Source organism: Anabrus simplex, chromosome 1 (genome assembly GCF_040414725.1).
Source record: "Anabrus simplex isolate iqAnaSimp1 chromosome 1, ASM4041472v1, whole genome shotgun sequence".
NCBI classification, from domain to species: domain Eukaryota; kingdom Metazoa; phylum Arthropoda; class Insecta; order Orthoptera; family Tettigoniidae; genus Anabrus; species Anabrus simplex.
In genome coordinates this window covers 360,190,942-360,199,173 of record NC_090265.1, presented here as the reverse complement: position 1 = coordinate 360,199,173, position 8,232 = coordinate 360,190,942, and the positions used below count along the sequence as shown (strand labels likewise).

Sequence of the window (8,232 nt, the reverse complement as noted above, 5' to 3'; positions counted from 1 at the left end):
ATGTTGCACTGTTCCAGCCCAAACCAAAATAACCACTGTGTATTATGAATGAATATTTGTATTGTGCTACCAGTAAGCACTTAATTTCAATTAAAAACATAGCATACTGGTATTATAATATTGTGCTTTAGGCTAAAGAAATGTAAATCAATTTTATTTTCTTTATTCCTGTTAATCTACTGCTTTTCTTCTCTGTCTTGCACATAAGGCAAATTTTTTTTTATTTGTTAGAAGAAAATCTCAGGAAGTACTGAAGATAAGGTTGGTTATCAAGTGACCTGTATAGTTCAAAGCCATCCAGTGATGAACTTGGCAGTCTTACACCACTGGTGAGCAGATATCGTTGACATTTAGATGACTTTGTAAGAAATAATTTTCACATGAAAATTATTTTGTTCTTACTTTTTCATTCATCAACACATTTCACATGATAAAAGGATCGGGCATAGAAAGCTGCAAGTTTCTAAAAGTCTCAATTTCAAATCTCAGGTTCGTAATAATGGTCATGTTGAAAATTATTTTTTCTTGTTGTTTTTCTCTATATTTAATTTGAATAAATACTTGGATGGTTTCTTAATTCCAAGTCCCATTGTACCTGTCCTAATTCTAGTCACAGTTTCTTTCATATGCTTAAGTAAAACATATCAGTGAAAAGGATGAGATGATCAACACATCATATTTCAATTTTTAACACTATTTGTAATTCATGTGCTGTTGTTCTTAGGTAGAATTCATTTATTTAATGAGAAAGGTCCACAAAATGTTTGTGACGAGTAGAATCTATGTATATAAAACTCAATGTCTGTTTGCACCTGTATTCGGTTATACCTCGAGACCCAAAAGACAGAATCTCACAAGAAAAGTTTCTATGAATGAAATATTAAAGCATGATGAAAGGAAGCTAAGCAGTAATGGTTTCTGTGAAACAATTTGAAGAAAATGACACTATGCAAACATTTTCTCAGCTTCATCATAATTTTCCAGCTCCATTTTCTAGGAAGTACTTGCCAACTCTTTCTGTCTGCATACATCTTCCCATCTGAGACCTTCTTCCTCTATATCTGTCTCTATTCAGCATTTCCTTGGCCTTCCCCTTGTCTTCTGCCTTGGACAGTAAGCTCTAAGTATTTTCTGGCAGGAGTCTCAAAATTTTCATTCTCATAATGTTCCCATATCATTATGCTTCTTTATTACACCGGTAATAGGGCCTCAATGACAGCTACCCTACTGTTTACTTCATTCATGATTTTGTCCTTTCGAGTAATTCGATTCATAGTTCTAATGAATCTTATTTCTCTTGCCAGAATTCTGCTATAGTCATTTGCATTTAGAACTGTCACACAGGTGGCAGATTCCCTATCAGTTGTTTCTCTGGCCTTTTCTGAAATGTTTTTAAAGAACTTGCAAATTTATCAAACATTTCCCACAATAAATTATTCCAATCCCTTACTCCTCACCCTATAAATGAATATTTGCCCTAATTTCTCCTCTTCATTTCCAACTTTATCTTCATATTATGATCTTTCCTGTCTCCCACAAGGTAATATCATTTACTTGATATATTGTATTGAAAAGGAGGACCCTCTTGTCAATTTATTTCTTATAATTGCACTTCAATACGGAACAAAAATGAAATTTATAGCTTATAATCCTATGGCTTAGCAAAGACATTATCCTGCACCAGAACAACGCACCTGCAAATCGGTGAATCAAGACACAATACACAATAACCGAACTGGGCATTGAGGTGATGCAACACCCACCTTATTCACCGAACCTAGCACCATGTGACTTTACCTATTCCCTGCAGTGAAAAAGGAACTTTAGGGTCATCAATTTCAAAGTGATTAAGAAGTAAACAGTGAAATTTTGGGTATACTCAACAGACTATAAAGAAAGGGCTTCGGGGAATGTTTTGAACAGTGGACTGAATTGCTGGAACGATTGTATTGTGTCTGAGGGAGAATACTTGAAGGTCTGTAAGTGAATTTGAATAAAGGTAGTCAATATTTTTCTGTAATAAAATCATTCCAGTTATTTTTTGACACCCCTTCGTATTTACAATGCTAAGATATAGTTAAATTGGACCGCTCAATCTACTCTAAGTCATAGTGTAAAATTTTGAAATACTTCAGGTACGTGTGAATTTGTATATGATGTTAAGCTAGTAGTAAGCTCAACCTATAGTATTGTAAACTGTAGTGTTAAGCACTGGAAATACTTAAGTTGTGTATGATGATGCTAAATTTAGAATATTAAACTAGTAGTATTTCTTGTAATATATTTCTTTCCGTGGAATTGCTTGTTGTCGATTTTAACTTTACTTTATTATCACACTACTGTAAGTGATCATTGCCACCGGGATATTTCCCAATTGCGATGTATATGTTAATAATAAAACTTCCTTATTGGACATGCCCTTTGTCTCAAACCATTTTGATTGTCTACTCCCAATCTGAATACAGCTGCAGTAATTCTGGTATAACATCTTTACTTTGTCTGTTAGGTACTTCGGTACCTTGAGGTCTTCCAGACTTTGCCACACCTTGTTCCGAAGGAAACTGTCATAGGTCTTTTAAATGTGCAAAAATGAAATCACAAGATTCTTTCCATGTTCACAGTACTTCTCTGTAAGCATTCTTACAGCAAAAATGAGATCCATAGTACTTCGGTCTTTCTTGAATTGATGTTTTCTTCCTCAAGCAAAGTTTCCACTACCGTACCTTTCTAAGTCTCATTCAATGAGGGTGTGTGACAACAGCGTTAGATCCCTATTGTTTCCGCATGTCTCTGTTGTCCATTTTAAACAGTGGGATGATGATTTCTTTTTTCCAATCTTCTGGGATTTTGTTTTCTTCCCAGATCACCAAGAGCATGCAATACAGCCAATTTAAGCCTGTTATTCTGGCTACCTTCATCATATCTCAGGTGTGATCATCGAAGCCCAAGGACTTAAGTGTGGTTTCAACCTCAAGCCATGTTGATGGGGATTGATTTTTCTGAATTTTATTAATTCTACAGTTTTTGGTTGTGGTTTATGCACATATCCACAAACTATATGAATAAGAATTGTAGAGCATAAAATGTTTGGGTACAAGAGTCCAGAGGACTACATACCCCTATATTTAAAAGGTCATCCACGAATCCACAATAACAGTTTTATATTTGTTAACAGTAAATGTGCACTTGGAATGGAACAAGCATTCTTTAGCCTCTGCTTTAAGGTGACTAAACCATTAAAAATATTGTCTTACTATGTGTGTAAGAAATACTAAAAGGTCTACAAACAAATCCATGAGACTATATAGGTATGAATTTTCAAAATGTAGTCCAAATAACAGTTATATATTACACTTAGCAGTAAAAAATAACAGGACATTGTTGTGATGTGTAGAGCTTTAATTTTATTTTTATATCATCGGCTGATTGTGAAATTATAACCTCTAATGTTGTAATCAAATTTGGGTTCTATTATTGTGATCAGTGTAGTTAAGTTGCTCCGTCATTCTCACAATTCCCTCATGTGAGAGGCACAGCCGGATGTGTGTGTATGTGAAAACATTTTTAAGCTGTTCCAGCACTTCCTTTGCAACCACTTAGGAGGCTTATCACTTTCTCTTTCTTTTTTCTGTATTATTGTACATTATTCTTTTATTCTGTTCTGTTTGTATTACAAGTTTACTTGGAGTGGAACACATCTGCTGCTAAAAGAATGTGTTTAGCAAGACTCAATGAAAGAGCTTCTGAAAGAGAGTCACATCTTGCAGCCAAGAAAGACTATATTTTTCTCTGAGAGAGTGTGAGATATCTAAAGAGTGAGTTGATGCAGGCGGAACTGTGGGTAAAAGCTAATTATTTATATTAGAAAGTTGTTGACATAAAATAACAAAAAAATATGCAACAATGAATGCATCAAGGAAACACCTCCCAAAGACATTTATAAAAACTAGCAAATGTACCCTTGGTTTGCTACGGCATTCTACACTGCATATGGATTAATCTGTAAATTACTGTAAAAGCAGCGAGTTCTGGTTTTTTTTTTTTTTTTTTTTTTTTGCTATTGGTTTTACGTCGCACCGACACAGATATGTCTTACGGCGACGATGGGACAGGAAAGGGCTAGGACTGGGAAGGAAGTGGCCAAGGCCTTAATTAAGGTACAGCCCCAGGATTTGCCTGGTTGAAAATGGGAAACCACGGGAAACCATCTTCAGGGCTGCCGACAGTGGGGTTCGAACCTACTGTCTCCCGAATACTGGATAGGCCGTACTTAAGTGACTGCAGCTATCGAGCTCGGTAGTGAGTCGTGTTAAATTGAACATCTCTCTTATCGCTATTGCAGAAAGAAAACAGGGAGGACACCATATGTTGTTTCCCATGTAGGGTAGGCACTGGGGAGATTTTGTTGATAATGGAAGCCATATTTTATACTGCCAATCGTAATCGAGTTCCAGAGTTTCTATATTAATGGCAGGTTCACTTGACAACTGCCATTCACAGCAGAGAAAGAGAGTTTTCATTATAAATACCCCCTTTTCTTAATGCCAGTCACAACTGAGCTGGAGAGATTTGATTATAATCGAGAAGTACAGCGCTATCTAACGTATCAACAATTGAAATGCGACAATAAGTCATAACACCAAAGTTGTAGATCTCTCCAAATTGAACGGCGATTGTGCTATCATATGACTTACCGTTCAGCCACCAACTACCCGAAATGAAGGTCTGCATCCATTTTTCAAAATTTTCCAGGGCCATAAGTTATACATCTGAACAGCCTGGAATATTTCCTCAAAGAAAAGTGTGTCCAGGTTTCGGGATTAGCACTTGCATACATACGGAGTAACAAAGGAAGAAAGTAATACAGTTAAGCAAGTTGAAATTAATAGAAAATAGGATTATAACTGAGGACAGCCGTATAGGACAAGTTTGTAAATACCAAGTGGATATATTTGAAAATAAAATGTCCCCTCAATAAATTGTGATGGAATGAGTTACGGATATAAGAAGGTGGTAACAGAGGAGAAATTTAGGCACAGGGATTTTTAGGTAAACAGATAAGGTGATTTATGGTATTATTACTTAAGTCTAAAAAGGCAAGGCAGAGGCAAGAAATTAAAGTGGAAAACAGAAGTAGGCCCTAGAATAGAAATACAGTGAAAATTATAGCAAATGCCAGAAAACAACTTACGGTGTGAAATAATGGGCTACACTTCGCGGTACTATTCAAATATTGACAACACCCCTTAATGCTATTCCAGGACTATGGTAACCTCCAACAGTATTCCACCAATAACCTGAAGAATGGCTGAATGACATCTCTCTCACTTTCTACCCAAGGAACAACCACGAGATTACAGGAATGATGACGAAAATGACAATACATTACTTCCCTGCTGGCGAGCAGTTAGAGACGTTGCCATGGTAACCTGTAGGTTCTTTTTGCTATTTGTTTTATGTTGCACCGACATAGATATGTCTTATGGCGACGATGGGATAGGAAAGGCCTAGGAAGTGGAAGGAAGCGGCCGTGGCCTTAAGGTACAGCCCCGGCATTTGCCTGGTGTGAAAATGGGGAAACCATGGAAAACCATCTTCAGGGCTGCCGACAGTGGGTCTCGAACCCACTATCTCCCGATTACTGGATACTGGCCGCACTTAAGCGACTGCAGCTATTGAGCTTGGTACCTGTAGGTTCGTTGTTGGTTTGTTGGTCACTCAATGCAGAGCATGAGATCTGCAGAATATAGTAATTTTCTCCATCATTTGAAGAGTAAGCAAAATTATGTATGTAACAAAAGTTGTTTCGTTGCCATAAGACCTATCTGTGTCAGAGCAACGCAAAGCCCCTAACAAAAAAGTTGTTTATAATGAAAGGACGATTCACATATAGTCGAAGGATTTTACAGAAAATCAATAGTATAAGAGAAAGTGGAAGAAAACCCCATCTATTCAGAGATTTTAAAATCATATGCACAACAAAACCTTCCCCGGGATGAGTATTCTCTAAATACGAACATTAGTCGAGATCTATCCATCCGTTTTGCCGTAATGGTGGAACAAACAGACACGAAAAATAAAAACCACTAATACAGTCTTGAGTTGACCAGAAATGGATAAATATCTGAAAAATTGGCAAAACAAACAAAATTACAGACAGCGGACCCCCTACAACTTTATTTATTTAGATTACTTGTTTCACTTCACACAAATGATTTGGAAAGATTTGATTTGAATGTCCAGTTAAAGCTACATTTAATGATGATAAAGTTGAGAGCACTAACTCTTAAAGGAAGAAAATGAATATTGCTCCTTGGGTAGTAGAATAACCAATGATGGCAAGAGTAAGAAGGGTTATAAAACAAAAACTAGCCCAAGCAAGGACGGCATTCCTTAAAAAAGAAATGCCTTCACTTCAAACATCGATATGCATATCAGAAAGATGTTTCTGAATTTTGTGTGGAGTGTGTTACCGTATGGAAGTGGATCAAAGGTAGTGTCCTATTCATGATCCCAAGTTCATGGGTTCATTAATGACTCAAGTTTTGAAAATTGGTCAAAATTCTTGGCACTCCATGTTGTTGTTGCCTGATTAAAGATCTCTAGTGCATGCTCAGCGTCACCTGACATAATTAAACTCTACCACAATATCTGTCCAGTAGAGTTTGGAGCTGAACTAGGCAGGCAGTCATCCTAGGTGGCACCACATGAGAAGGCCTGCAAATATGTAGCTGAGTCCATAATATTATTATTATTATTATTATTATTATTATTATTATTATTATTATTATTATTATTATTATTATTATTATTATTTCCAGAAATTCTTGCATAAAGTGGGCAGAGCGAGTGACGCAGCATGCATATACTGCGATGATATTGACGACGTATATCACACCTTTTTTGTATGCGGCCATTGGACAATTCAGAGATGATGTGTGGAAACTGAACTAGGAGAATTGACAACAGATAATGTTATTTCGGTGATGCTGCGAAACCAGGAATCCTGGGATCGCGTAGCAGTTCATGTGGAGGACATCCTTCGTCAGAAGAAGAAGGATTTGGAAGCATACGAACGTTCGTAAAGGAGAAATGAAGAAAGAAGATGTCTGAAAGACAAAGCACGATATCACCCTGAAGTAATGCGAGAGCGGTTCTGGGGTGATGACTCACATCGTGGGAAAAGGGTGTGTGGTTTTTAGTGGGTAAGAATCCAACACACTTGTGGAGTGCGGACCCTTCACAAGTGTCTTTTTGAAGATTTTCCACAATCCCCCGTAAAAAAATATTATTATTATTATTATTATTATTATTATTATTATTATTATTATTATTATTATTATTACAGAGATGCCCGTGGAGCAGAAGAGGTGAAAGAAGGTGCCGGGATGAATGGGTCTAGCTACAATGTCAAGAAAAGAATTTAAAACTTAAACTGAAGGTTATATTTTCTTAAACAACAACATTTTCATAACAATGAAATGTCAGGTACACTGACAAATTCTAGACAAGACGAGAAATCCAAAATTTAGTGACTGTTTAGAAAAAGATGGGCTTCAAGCCCCTCGCTTTACAGTTGTTGAGCTCCTAGCTCAAATTTACAAAAAGCTCAAATTTACAAAAAGCACAAATTTACTCAAGAGCAGAAATCCCTCAATACATGGAGCACTTGCTTCCAATTTACAACATCAAGCCTGCCAGAGGCAATTTTACAACACTTGAAAAGAGCTGACGTGCTCTCAGTTTTCCAAGCCTATTCAAGGCAATATCAGAAAATTACCATCACTCGCCACCAAGGCACAATTTACAAAATTTGGAACAGGGGTATCTAGTACCTAACCTATTGGGCTGTTGCAGAAAAAAATCAGGTTAAGTAAATGGCCCGAAACACGAATTGAATGGAGGCGTGTACTTGCACTCCTAGAAATGAATTCTTAAAACCTAAAGGGCACTAGGCCGATGAAAGAGGGGCTACTCCCAAACTATGGAGGTGACTCGTATAAGACTAAATTAAGACATTACAGAAAGGAAGAAAACCCGTTACAAAACGTAGTCACCTCAAACCAATCTGAAGGGGAACTCGAGAGGTTACATCACTCTCAATCCCCGATTTACAGTTAAAGATTTTATGAAGTTTTTACATTAGCCGGCAGAAAGTTACATTTTTAGAAAAGCAGGTTACATAGTTAATGAGTCGGACCTTTCCCTCGGGTTAAACTGCGGAGCTAGCAA

At 36.9% G+C, this 8,232-nt stretch overlaps 1 protein-coding gene across 1 annotated transcript in view; it reads left to right on the top strand.

Annotated features, from left to right (window-relative positions):
• The first annotated feature begins 359 nt into the window (after positions 1–359).
• Positions 360–8,232, top strand: part of LOC136856798 (uncharacterized) — a 123,891-nt gene continuing 116,018 nt past the window's right edge. Inside the window, exon 1 of the mRNA XM_067134911.2 lies at positions 360–489. The gene's annotated coding sequence lies outside the window, so the exon portion shown is untranslated. The remainder of the gene's footprint in view (positions 490–8,232) is intronic.